Source organism: Drosophila bipectinata, chromosome XR (assembly GCF_030179905.1).
Source record: "Drosophila bipectinata strain 14024-0381.07 chromosome XR, DbipHiC1v2, whole genome shotgun sequence".
Lineage (NCBI taxonomy): Eukaryota > Metazoa > Arthropoda > Insecta > Diptera > Drosophilidae > Drosophila > Drosophila bipectinata.
Window position 1 is genome coordinate 14,644,640 of NC_091735.1, and position 13,670 is coordinate 14,658,309.

Sequence of the window (13,670 nt, forward strand, 5' to 3'; positions counted from 1 at the left end):
CGAACAGTACTGTTCCATGTGAACAATTTGAATTTTGTGATGATGGGGCGGAAGAACCAATTGGCACTTATATTAACCCAATAGGAAGAAAAGAGTTTTTAAATAGGGTAGGTAGCCCTTCCAATTTAGAAACTCCCAACATAGAAACTTCACCTCAGTTAGAAGATTTTTGTTCGAAAAAAAATTATGAGATGTCTCTTGAACTAAAAAAATACAAAGAAAAAATGCAAAAAATGAGAAGGGCTTTTGTTTTAATGAAAAATTCTAGTAGACGCAAGGGTATGAGAAATAGTAGAAAAAGCACCCTAAATTTATTTAATATTATAAATAAATTATCTCATGTTTCTGATGAGGCCAAAACATTATGCAAAATGCTTCTAAAAAAATCGAACTCATATAACAGCGCAGAAAAAGTGATAGCCCAGAATATACATTTTTATTCTTCGCGAACGTATGAGTATATGAAAGATGTTTTAAAGTTAAAACCTCCTGCCAAAAGTACGTTGTGTCGATGGGCTCTTTTTAAAAATATGACGCCAGGATTTCAACCTGATTTTCTAGAAAACCTCCAGAAAATTGTTGGTGAAATGAGCGAGAAAGGTAAAGAAGCAGTGATCCTTTTTTTGATGAAATAAAAATCAAAAAAGGACTATGGTTAGTTATATGGTTAGTAGATATGATATGTATGGTTAGTGATAGTACTGAGTATACAAAAATCCGCTGTCCAACGAGTGACAGCTGTCAAACTCCATATAAAAAAAAAACGGTGTAAAAAGGAAAGAAGAAGAAATTTTGCCTTCTAGATTTTGCGGGTACTGAGTTGACAAAAATTTTTGTTATCGATTTTAATCGTGTTGCCGGATCAAAAAAAAATAAACAGCTGCTCTCGGGGAGTTAAAAGAAATATTTAAATTTATTTTTATACTAGGTGTGACATGGAGGGTCAATTGATCTAACAAAAAAATAGTCGGCACGAAAAATTTTCGACGCCCCAGGACAAATTAAAATTAATTTCTGCGGTCAAGACGAAGCCCATAATATGGGATTTGACCCACAAGGGGCATTTTAATGCCAAAAAAATGGCATTGAAATGATTTGTGATTGATTTTGATTTTGATTTTGACCCAGTTTTCTATTTCTTAATCAGCTCCTTAGCGGCGAAATACATAAACAAAACACCAACATCCAATCGTTTTGAATTAATTTTTGCTTAATTGTTTTTTGTTTACAAACAACAGCTGTTCAGTATTACCTTATTTCTTCATTTTTTTGGTCACACTACCTCGGCAGCCGAATAAAGTGCAAAATCGCTATCAGAATTTCAACAGCGGATTTTCGTCAACTCAGTACTATGCTTTAACTTAAAAACCGACATTGGGACCTGAACAAGTGTTGGCAGAGTCGCTTATTTCCCGTCAAATCTGGATTTTTTCGAAATTCTGGTTTTTTTTTTTTACTTGTATGCGTTTTTTTGATTTTTTTTTTCTATATGACCAAAAATAAGGAACAATATTAGCCGAAGCTGTTCTGACAATGCTTGCCAAAACTTTTAGTGACAAATCGATTGAATAGAGGGAATTAATAAACCAATTTTTATCGAAGCGTCACTAATAATAAATTGAGGGAATTAAGTTCAGTGTGTTTTTATTGTTTAATAAAAACGCTTGTTGAATAAAGCCGCTTGTTAGCCAAGCGTCGCGACAAAAATGCCATGGCCAAAAAGCATAAAAGTGCTTCGGGCGGCCTTATGCAAACCAACAAAATAGATTTGGTTACTTTGCCGGTTAAGACGGTGGAACAAGAAGCAGCGCTATGCCTTGTTGTGGCCGAGCATACATCAATGGCTCAGGTGGACCATTTATACGTCTACATAGGACAAAGTGCACCAACATCATTAAAAATGTTTTGGGACTGCACTTTTCCGAGAGATTGCAGATTGATATTGGGGACTCGAAGTTTAGTCTCCAAAAAAGGATGAGTCAACGGACATAAGTGTTACTAAACTTCTAGGTATGTAGTACCACTAACCATACAGCATAGAGACAACCTACATATGTATTTCATACAACGAAAATGGACGAAAATATTTCTTGGGACAGGCCTCTGAGCGAAATCGTACTCTCTTTCCTACGCTCACCGTTCGTTCATCTTACGCTCATATTCTCATTGAATTCTTTCTGTTTCTCAGTCTCCGAAAGAAGCACGACGAAGAAGGTTTGTCTTGAATTGTTTGTATGTATGTATGCGCTTTGTATGGATGCGTGTCACACATTCAAATACACGGGGGCATTTGTGCGTGCAATTCCGATTCGAAGACTGCGCACAAAATTTTGCTTCTTCTAACTTTTCAGGCTGTTTACCCTAAATTCGGGTATTCGTTATTTGGTGAAATGACGAAAGAAATAATATTATTTGTTATATTATATTTATTCCCTTGCAGAGGGTATTCCAATTTTGTCCAAAAGTGTGCAACGCAGTGAAGGAAACATCTCCGACCCTATAAAGTATATATATGCTTGATCAGGATCACCTCCTGAGTTGATATGAGCATGCCCGTCTGTCCGTCTGTCTGTTTCTACGCAAACTTATCTCTCAGTTTTAAAGCTATCGAATTGAAACTTTGCACACACCCTTCTTTCCTTTGCACGCAGTATATAAAACGGAACGACCGGGATCGGCCGACTATATCCTATAGCTGCCATATAACTGATTGATCGGAAATGGTATAACTTTGGTGTTTTTAGAGTTAGAGAGTTCAAATTTCATGAAATTACATGAGCGCTATTTTTGGCAAAATAATACGACATGCCAAATTTCGTAAGGATCGGCCGACTATATCTTATACCTGCCATATAACTGAACGATCTGAAATGACTCAACTTTCGTGTTTTTGAAGATAGAAAGCTGAAACTTGGTACAGATTATATATTTTGTTTGTTAATCCTACCAAATTTCATAACGATCGGTCGACTATATCTTATAGCTGACATATAACTGAATGATCGGAAATGGTTTTTGGTAGAAATACCAACTTTGCTATTTTTGAAGATAGAAGCTTGGGACTTTTTTTCGATTTTTTATTATAATAAATTGGGTTATATTGTCATATTCTCATAAGGATCGGCCAGTTATATCCGATGTTTGCGATATATGTATATCCGGTTTTAGCTGCAATGGTATATCAACTTCGGCTCCGCCCGAAACAAAACTATTAAAGATTAAAGCTGTACCCTGCCATACTTTTAGAATTATGAACACCATTCCCAAATAAAATATACTTTTGGAATTTGAAAGTTATATAAGATAATGCTATAAGCTATAGCTATATAAATATATTATCCTCTGCAAGGGTATAAAAATATCTCAAATAATCCAATCCACTTTAACGGCATTTTGTCGCACACATTTTGTCGTTAATACGGAATATTGGACCAACTTTAGAGGAGGAGAAGCATCCCAATAGCATGATAATTCCTCCACCATGCTTAATAGTTTTTTTTGTATGGTTCGGTTTGAATTCTGTGTTTTTTGGGCGTCTCACATATGATCTACCATCAGATCCAAACATATTAATTTTTGTTTCATCCGACCACAGGACATTTTTCCAATTTTGGCGGTCCTTTTGACGATAAGCAAAAGATCGCCTTTTTTGAATATTCGTTTTGCTCAAGTTTGGTACTTTTCTAGGTGAATGTGCCTTCAAGTCCTTCTCAATAAGTCTTTTTCTAAATGTCCGACTAGTATGCCTGCAAGTCCTTTTTCAGCTCCTCCGATGACAGGAATGGGTTTTTTTTTTATTAACGAGTTAATATGTCATCAAACCTTGTAGATGTTGTTCGCTTTCAACCGCAGCACTGTGGTTGACCTAGTATGGGAACGGCGGCCAAAAATACTTCCAGTTGGAAAAGAGAGCTAAAATTTTCTGTACTGCTAGATAGACCCAATAGCATGAAGAAAATCATAAAAGTAAGGCAAAAACCATTCGTTAAAGCCCGAAAACATCAGAAAATAGATTTTTATAACGAAAATTCAATTGCATACTTTTAGGGTAACAAAATCCAATATTAATAAAATATAAGTTATTTTAATTTAATTATCTATATACAAAATAAAATTAAATAGGTTATTCATATACAAAGTAGACTTAATAATACATTAAACTAAATTAAATAAAACAATGGAAAACAGTAGATTATGACAAAAATTATTCTAACAAATCAAGAACATGTTTCGAAAGAATCGTTTTGCATTTAGTGGGCAAATTTCGCTGCCCGGTTATAAATGGATCTAAAGTTAATAGCAAACGATTTATAAGATCTTGGTTAGTGGCTATACGAGACATTTTCCGTGTATGATTTAGGCGGTAATTCTAAACGTCCTTGTTCCGTGACTCCGCAGCTTCTTCTGAGAGCTCTCCAATAGGTACTAATGCATATTTTATAATCTCTGGGGCATGAATCAAGATTTTATGTACTGAGGAAGGCAAATAATACCAAGCATATCTTGATGTTAATTCTTTTGCTGTATCTAGCGCTAAGTTCCGAAATTTTTCAATATTTATTCTACATCCAGAGGACAAGGCTTGCAGTAATGTTGCACAATTTTCAATAACGCGTTGTTCTATGCCAGTTATTTCTGCTGATAATTGATAATTATTGAAAAATTTTCTTGCGGTGTTTCCATCATTCGAATTGCCACTACCACCTGTTTTTGGTTTATCGACAATAAGACCCTTTTTTTCACGGAATTCAGATTGAATAATTTGTTTCCTTCTCCGAAAAAGTTCTTTGTTCTCTTCAACTCTTATTTGCCATTGTTTTATTTCAAGTTTATATGAAACGTGAACGAAAAATTCAAAGAAACGAATGTACGCATGTAAGGGAGATAATCCAAATTCGTAACGATCTTTTCTTACTTCTTTTTGTAGGCAATTGTCAACGTCGTTCATTTCAGTGAAGATGGTGTTTCGCTCAAGGCATTGCACACTTTGCCATCCACCATAGTGAGTTGAAGCATATGATCAATATAGAATGTCCGGTTTGTAGGGGTTTTAAATTCAGGGGGAATCAGCTGTTTAATTTTATTTTTAAAGTAGAGTTCTTCATTTTTAATTAAATCTATTGTTTCTTTTTGATATTGAATTCGTAAGGGGCGGCAATAGCGTGTGGATGATGGTCGTGGGTTTTTCCAAATAATTTTCTTTTCACTATCAATTTTTGCAATAAGTTGAAGAGGAACATATGAAGTCACAAATAAACAACTGTCTTCCAAATTATTGTTCTCGAACTTTTGCTTATATTGGCTGTGTCCGGAACTGCCATCGAAGCCCCATTTCCCTATTAGTGTAAGGTTACTGTAGGACTTATCGAGCTTCTCTGTTTCATCGCCTTGTAGTTTTAAAATGCTCGACGCGGTGTGGTCTAATAAGCTTTGTAGCGAAACTTCTATTTCACCTTCTGCAACGTTTAGTACCTCAGGATAGCTTTTCTGTTTTTCCTTTAAAATATTGTTGTAACAGGGAAAAAAGTAAGCATCAATTTTACTGTTAACGAAGCTTCTGATAATTTCATATTGATTCTTCGTTAAATTGGCCTCAGTCATAAGAGCTACTACTTCACATTCCTTTGCTGGAAAAATCGAATGCTTCGGTTGCCTATAAGCAAAGATTATACAGTACATAGATGGGACATCTCATACAAAGAAAAATTTTCTATGGCGGGTTCCAGCAGTGGAACCCGCTGGAACGAGCGGGTTCCATTGCGCGACAAGTTAAGTTTGAGAAATTTTTCGCGCGACAAAGAATGAGGAATAGCCGCGTGGTAGAGTGTTTGGCTGGTGTGCAAAGTAAAATGAGTTCAAACCAGGCTCGGGGGAAGTCCATTTTTTTTAATGTTAAATCTATTTATATTATATTTTTATTATTTTAATGTATTTTTCTAAATTTATAATCCAATAAAAAAAAATACAAAATTGTAAAATCACCTTAACAACGCCTCAGTTCGTAGTGGAACCCGCTGTAAAAATGTCTATAAGTGCGGGTTCTACGGCATTTTGGCAGGCCGCGTCGTGGAACCCGCTCTCAAATGTTTTCATTTTTTCCGTCGTGGAACCCGCTGTAATAATGAAAACATTTGAGAGCGGGTTCCACGACAAACGGCTGGCAGATGAGATAGGGAGAGAGAGAATTCTATTTTTAGATCGTAACATCTTTGGAACGATGAAAGTTTGAAACGTTGTAACCGAACCAATGTAAGAGTAAAGAGATCAGAAATATCTTTTACTATCCTTACTCGTCAACTCTGTTTTTGGTATAGATTCTAGCGCCTCCTTGAACACCAATTTTAAGTATCATAAAGTCAACTTCGAGGGTAGCCTAGATGGATAATGCGTGGTCCTAATTCATGGGGTCCCTGGGTTCGATTTCATTAGCGGGCGGTTGTTTCAATTTTGATCAAGTTTTAGTTTTATGATTATTTTTAGATTTACTTTTATTTTTTTATTATTTTTTTTTATTAATTGCATTCTACTACAGTTGTAAAAATAAGTGACGGACGTGTGGGATGACGAAATACCGGAAGGACTCAATTGAAATTTTATTAGCATTTTATTAGAGAGACATAATGAAGAATTAAACAATTTTACAATTGTAAAATTAAAGAAAAATATTACAATTAAAAAAAAAATAATAATAATAATTATAAAAGAAAGAAAATGTTCAAAGTCCTTACGAGGAATTTGAACACAGAAAAATTACACAAAGAGTAACTACTCTATGCATTACGCTACCATCCTGTCTCGATCTGCTGCGATCAAAAATACTATTTGCTCTACCAACTACCGCATCGGCGCATCGAAAACAGAAACGAGAAATTGAAATTGAAATTTGGAAGCCAAAACAGTTTTACTCCGTCGTGCGAGCAGTCACACATACATACATAGGTTCACATTTTTGTTGACGGATACATGTAATGAGTTCTAAAAATAGAATCGTATGCATGTGCGTTCCCCCCTCACCAACAAGCTCGACGCAAAAAGTTGACCGTTTTGGGCCCTGATGTCCCATCTATGTACTTTATAATCTTTGCTATAAGCCCAACGTATGACATCCAAAGCTGAATTATCGAGCTCTGCTAGTTCTGCTATCCGTCGCCGCTTCGTTCTTTCTGAGCACTCTGCTAGACTTATTTTTGGACGTCCTCGATTGGATGAAGCACTAAATTGACATAGCGGTATATATTCAAATTGACAACCAGTCAGAGTTTTGCTCGATAACTTTTCCTTTAATCCTATGGCATTTATTCCACAGTGCAGTAAACTTTTTGAATATATAATCCAATAGTTTTTTAAAAAGATTTTCAATGACTTCATAGCCATGAGATTAAAATTTCTGCTGTAGGACATCATAGGCTATTTAAGCTTTATCAGGAATTGAACCTTTTACTGAGCACCAGATCTCAAAAATATATAATCGTTGCAATTTGCAACGATGTGAATTGCCTATATATTAAAAAATAAGTTTTATCAAATTAAAAAATGCAATTTAAAAATTCACAATTGAGCAATTGAGACTTCACAGCACAAACGCAACAAAGTTGCAAAAAGTTGCAGCTAAAATTTAAAACATATACTAAGAAAACATACACAAGTATTAATAAAAAGGTTTCATTGAGGGGTGAGGCAGGCAATACAACTATTTCTCTATCTTAAATCTATGTATACAAAAAAACACACCACTCGGCAGGGCACTGATGACACGTTTAATTTAAAACAATAACACAACATATTATGACATAAAAAATACTTAGTTTTATAGTAAATACCTTCTTTTTCAAAATTCATTTTATTTGATAAGGATTGGACGCGATTTAATATAAAAATTTGATTTGTTTGTCCAGGCTAATTTTCAAGCTGCATTCCCTGCTACGACCACGTGTTTTCTTTGTCTCTCTTCTCTCGCTATTCGTAGCGCGTACGAATGGGAGAAAGCAAAATGGAAAATACAGTTCGTTTTATAGCACTGTTTAGAACTACAATTAACATAACAAGAAAGGAAAGCTAACTTCGGGCGGAACCGAAGTTTATATACCCTTGCAGTTAAAACCGGATATATATCGCAAACATCGGATATAGTTGGCCGATCCTTATGGCAATAGGAATATATAACCCAATTTATTACAATACAAAATCTAAAAAAAGTCCCAAACTTCTATCTTCAAAAATACGAAAGTTGATATTTCTACCAAATACCATTTCCGATCGTTCAGGTATATGGCAGCTATGGGATATAGTCGGCCGATCCTAATGAAATTTGGTAGGTTGGATTAACTGACCAAAAATAGAATCTGTATTAAATTCCAGCTTTCTATCTTCAAAAACACGAAAGTTGGGTCATTTCCGATCGTTCAGTTATATGGCAGCTATAGGATATAGTCGGCCGATCCTTATGAAATTCGGCATGAATTGTGCGTGTGCAACGCAGTGAAGGAGACATCTCCGACCCTATAAAGTATATATATTCTTGATCAGGATCACCTCCTGAGTTGATATGAGCATGTCCGTCTGTCCGTCTGTCCGTCTGTCCGTCTGTCCGTCTGTCTGTCTGTCTGTCTGTCTGTTTCTACGCGAACTAGTCTCTCAGTTTTAAAGCTATCGACTTGAAACTTTGCACACACCCTTCTTTTCTTTGCACGCAGTATATAAGTCGGAACGGCCGGGATCGGCCGACTATATCTTATAGCTGCCATATAACTGATTGATCGGAAATGGTATAACTTTGGTGTTTTTAAAGTTAGAGAGTTCAAACTTGACATGAGAGTTACTTTTGGCAAAATTATACGACATGCCAAATTTCATAAGGATCGGCCGGCTATATCCCATAGCTGCCATATAACTGACCGATCGGAATTGACCCAACTTTTGTGTTTTTGAATATAGAAAGCTGGAACTTGGTACAGATTATATTTTTGGTCAGTTAATCCGACCTACCAAATTTTATAACGACCGGCTTATCTTATAGCTGCTATATAATTGAACGATCGGAAATGGTTTTTGGTAGAAATACCAACTCTGGTATTTTTATACCCTTGCAGAGGGTATTATAATTTTGTCCAAAAGTGTGCAACGCAGTGAAGGAGACATCTCCGACCCTATAAAGTATATATATTCTTGATCAGGATCACCTCCTGAGTTGATATGAGCATGTCCGTCTGTCCGTCTGTCCGTCTGTCTGTCTGTCTGTCTGTCTGTTTCTACGCGAACTAGTCTCTCAGTTTTAAAGCTATCGACTTGAAACTTTGCACACACCCTTCTTTCCTTTGCACGCAGTATATAAGTCGAAACGGCCCGGATCGGCCGACTATATCCTATAGCTGCCATATAACTGATTGATCGGAAATGGTATAACTTCGGTGTTTTTAGAGTTAGAGAGTTCAAATTTGATATGAGAGCTATTTTTGGCAAAATAATATGACATGCCAAATTTCATAAGGATCGGCCGACTATATCCTATAGCTGCCATATAACTGAACGATCGGAAATGACCCAACTTTCGTGTTTTTGATGATAGAAAGCTGGCACTTGGTACACATTCTATTTTTGGTCAGTTAATCCGACCTACAAAGTTTCATTAGGATCGGTTGACTATATCTTATAGCTGACATATAACTGAACGATCGGAAATGGTATTTGGTAGAAATATTAAATTTCGTATTTTTGAAGATAGAAGCTTGGGACTTTTTTTTAGATTTTTTATTGTAATTAATTGGTTTTATTATGATGTAATCATAAGGATCGGCCAACTATATCCGATGTTTGCGCTATATATTCGGTTTTAGCTGCAAGGGTATATCAACTTCGGCTCCGCCCGAAGTTAGCTTTGCTTTCTTGTTGAAATAGAAATTTGGGATTTTTTTTAGATTCTATATAATAATAACTTGAGTTATATTATCATATTCTCATAAGGATCGGCCAACTATATACGATGTTTGCGATATACATCCGGTTTTACCTGCAAGGGTATATCAACTTCGGATCCGCCCGAAGTTAGCTTTCCTTTCTTGTTATTAATAATTTTATTTTATTTTACATTAGTTTTATTTTGTTAAGCATATATTTTTATTTTTAGGTACCTTGCTACAGGTCATTCATTTCGTGACTTGGCATTTGCTTTTCGATTGGGAAGAAGCACTGTTCGCAAAATTATAAGCGAAACAAGCATTATAATTTGGAAATCACTCGTTAAGGAATATATGCCAACACCAACTCCTGATATACTTCAAAAAGTTACGGAATATTATTATAGGCGTTGGAAGTTTCCAAACAATCTGGGTAGCATTGACGGAAAACATTGCCAAATTAAAGCTCATACTGGATCACATTATTTCAATTATTTGCATTATTTTTCAATTGTTTTGCAAGGAGTTTTCAGTTCTGTATATTCACTTGCCGTACCCGGACGTGTTTCTTCGATCGCTCTTGCCAGTTTGCAATTTTTTTCGATCTTGAACTCAAGCTTTCTCCTTCTCCGACAAGTGGAAATATAACGATTATTCTCTAAAAATAAATTCGACTTAATAAGTTCATTGAACTATTTATTTATTTATACATTTAATCGTTTAAAGTTATCTCTGTTGCGCTTTAACTATATTCTCCAACATAAATCTCTCCGATCTGTACTCTCCGGACGTAACCCGTTACATCATAGTTACTGTGGAGTTTGTTGTTCTTCACGACGCCGAACCTTCGTTGCACATCTCTTTTGTAACGTCATCTCTACATCCGATCTGATCGTCCACTCTCGGCTACAGAGTGCTTCAGAGAGCCTAAATTCTTTACACGCTATTACAGTGGTCTGCATTCCGACAAAAAAGAAGTCAAAAATGAGTCTTACTAACATAGTATTTTCCTGCTGCTATCAAAACGTTAGAAGTATTCTGGGTAAGCTGAGCCAGTTTTTTACAAAGAGTGCTTCTTTTGATTTTGATGCTATCGTGCTTACTGAAACTTGGCTTAACTCCTCTGTCTCCGATTATGGAATTCTTGTTTCCAAATTCATAGTGTTTCGATTTGATCGTCCAACTTTTGCAGGATGTGTCCTCATTGCTGTTAGTAATGAGTACCATTCTGAAATTATTCCTTTCCCGAACGAGTTCGGAATTGAGTTCATTGCGGTGAAAATTTTAACTGGCTCGTCTCATATTTTCCTGACCTGTTCCTACATTCCTCCCATGGCTGAAGATATTGTGTACTTTCACCATCTTGATGCTATTAAGTCTGTTGTTTCGTTGGTCAAGGACCGTGATTTAATCCTAATCATGGGAGATTTCAACCTTCCCATCATTTCCTGGATCCCGTCTGAGGTAGAAAATTCCTTGCTTTCCAGTTGTCATAACGACATTATCGATGGCTTAACCGATCTGGCCCTGCTCCAAATTAATCCAATTCATAACACTCATGGCAGATTTCTGGACCTTATTTTTTTATTTTCCAATGTGTCATCCTCTGTGACAGTCATTCGGTCCCCGCCGCTATCGCTTCCTGAAGACTTTTACCACCCTACACTATTAGCATCGGTGTTAATTGATGTGCCTCACAATGATGCTTGCTTTAATGTTAAATCTCGTTTCAAATGCTTCAGAAAGACTGATTTTATGGCCCTTCGGAATCATTTAGCTGATATCGATTGGAATGTTCTTTCATCTATAAAAACAATTGAAGCAGCTACGGATTCGTTTTACGAAATAATTCATAAGGCCTTCAACCAATTTGTTCCAAAAGTCCCAGAATCAATTTCTACAAAACCACCTTAATATAATAAACACCTTTCTCGTCTTAAGAACAGGAAGTCCAGAGCTTACAAAAAGTTTCTTAAGTCAGGATCGATGTGCCATCAGTCAAACTTTCTTTATGTTCGCAACCAGTTTATTATTCTCAACGATCAACTTTATAAGCAGTATATTGTAAGGTAAACTTTCGTAATGATCCAAGCTCCTTCTACTCTTTTGTCAATATGAAATGTAAATCAAATCTTTTTCCTCCTTCCCTATCATAAAAAAATATTTCACAATCTTCTGAGCAAGGTATTGCTAATCTCTTTGCGTCATTTTTTTAAACCACCTAAAACCAAACCAGGCTCTAAAGCACTTATTGAGAACTACCGGGGGATTGCTAAGCTATCTGCGATTCCCAAACTGCTTAAGAAACTGGTTACTTTCAAACTGCAACATTTTTGTAAAAGCATTATTTCCACTTCACAGCATGGTTTTGTCAAGCATCGCTCTACCACAACTAACCTTCTTGAATTCACTTCGTTTATCCAGAAAAGTTTTCTGAGCCGCATGTGAAACTGATGTGCTATACACTGACTTTAGTAAAGCGTTTGACTCTGTGAACCACCATTTCCTCCTTCATAAGCTGTGTCTTATGGGGTTTTCTCCACATATAGTACAGTGGTTGACCTCTTATCTATCGAACCGCACGCAGCGTGTTTTGTTTAAAAACAGTTCATCACAGATTATAAACGTTTCATCTGGTGTCCCACAAGGTAGTCACTTAGGACCTCTTCTGTTTGTTCTTTTTGTCAACGATTTACCTAGTGTTGTAAACTATGCTACTACATTTATGTATGCTGATGATGTCAAGTTATGTCTTTCTTTCCCAGACCATTTCCTTCATAGACGCCTGCAACTAGACCTTAACGAAGTCTTCTTGTGGTGCTCAAACAATCTCCTTTTGCTTAACTGCTCTAAGTGTAAGGTTATGACGTTCAATCGCAGTGTGCCTCACATCGTTTCGTACTCTCTTGGGAATAACGTCTTAGATCGTGTTTTCCTAATTACGAACTTGGAGTAATTTTTGACAATAAGTTGTCCTTCAACGACCACATATCACTAACAGTTAATAAAGCCAGAGGTGTGCTAGCTTTTATCAAACGTTGGTCTAAAGAATTTGATGATCCTTTCACAACTAAAACTCTATACCAGTGGTCGGCACCCCAATACATTGATATGATATCTTCATGCTTTGAGCATGACGTTTCACACATTTATACTGTGTGTGTGAGGCAGAGCTCGGGCAGAGAAATTTCCTATGCCCCCGAGATAGGGCCGTGCGACCTCTGCTCTATACGCATCGTTGGTTCGTCCTATCTTGGAATACTGTTCTAGCGTTTGGAGTCCGCAATACTTTGTTCACCAAAGGAGGATTGAATCTGTCCAAAAGCAGTTTCTGCTATTTGCGTTAAAAAGCTTAAACTGGGATACTGCCACTTCCCTCCCGTCGTATAATTGCCGGTTAAAACTACTAAACCTACCTCCTTTAAAGGGGCGCCGTACTTGTGCTGGGGTTATGCTACTTCATGTGCTTATTCTTGGACAGGTTGACTCACAAGTACTTCTTGAAAAATTAATGTTTTCTGTTCCTAACAGAGTAACTAGATCCTTCCGACCCCTTTGGTTACCGATTTCTAGGTCTAATTTTGTGGAACACGATCCACTTCGCGTTATTTGTAAAAATTATAACTCATTGTCCCATTTATTATCCCCTGAAGTATCCCTAGATGTAATTAAATCCAAAATTATGGAATATCTTTTAACTTAATTTATCCTTACTCTTAGTTTTAGTCATAGTAATCTAGAAATAACAGATCATTGTTAATAATAAATAAATAAATA

At 36.2% G+C, this 13,670-nt stretch overlaps 1 pseudogene; it reads left to right on the forward strand.

Annotated features, from left to right (window-relative positions):
• Positions 1–530: 530 nt before the first annotated feature.
• The window catches only part of LOC138925636 (putative nuclease HARBI1), a 31,009-nt pseudogene continuing 17,869 nt past the window's right edge, over positions 531–13,670 (forward strand).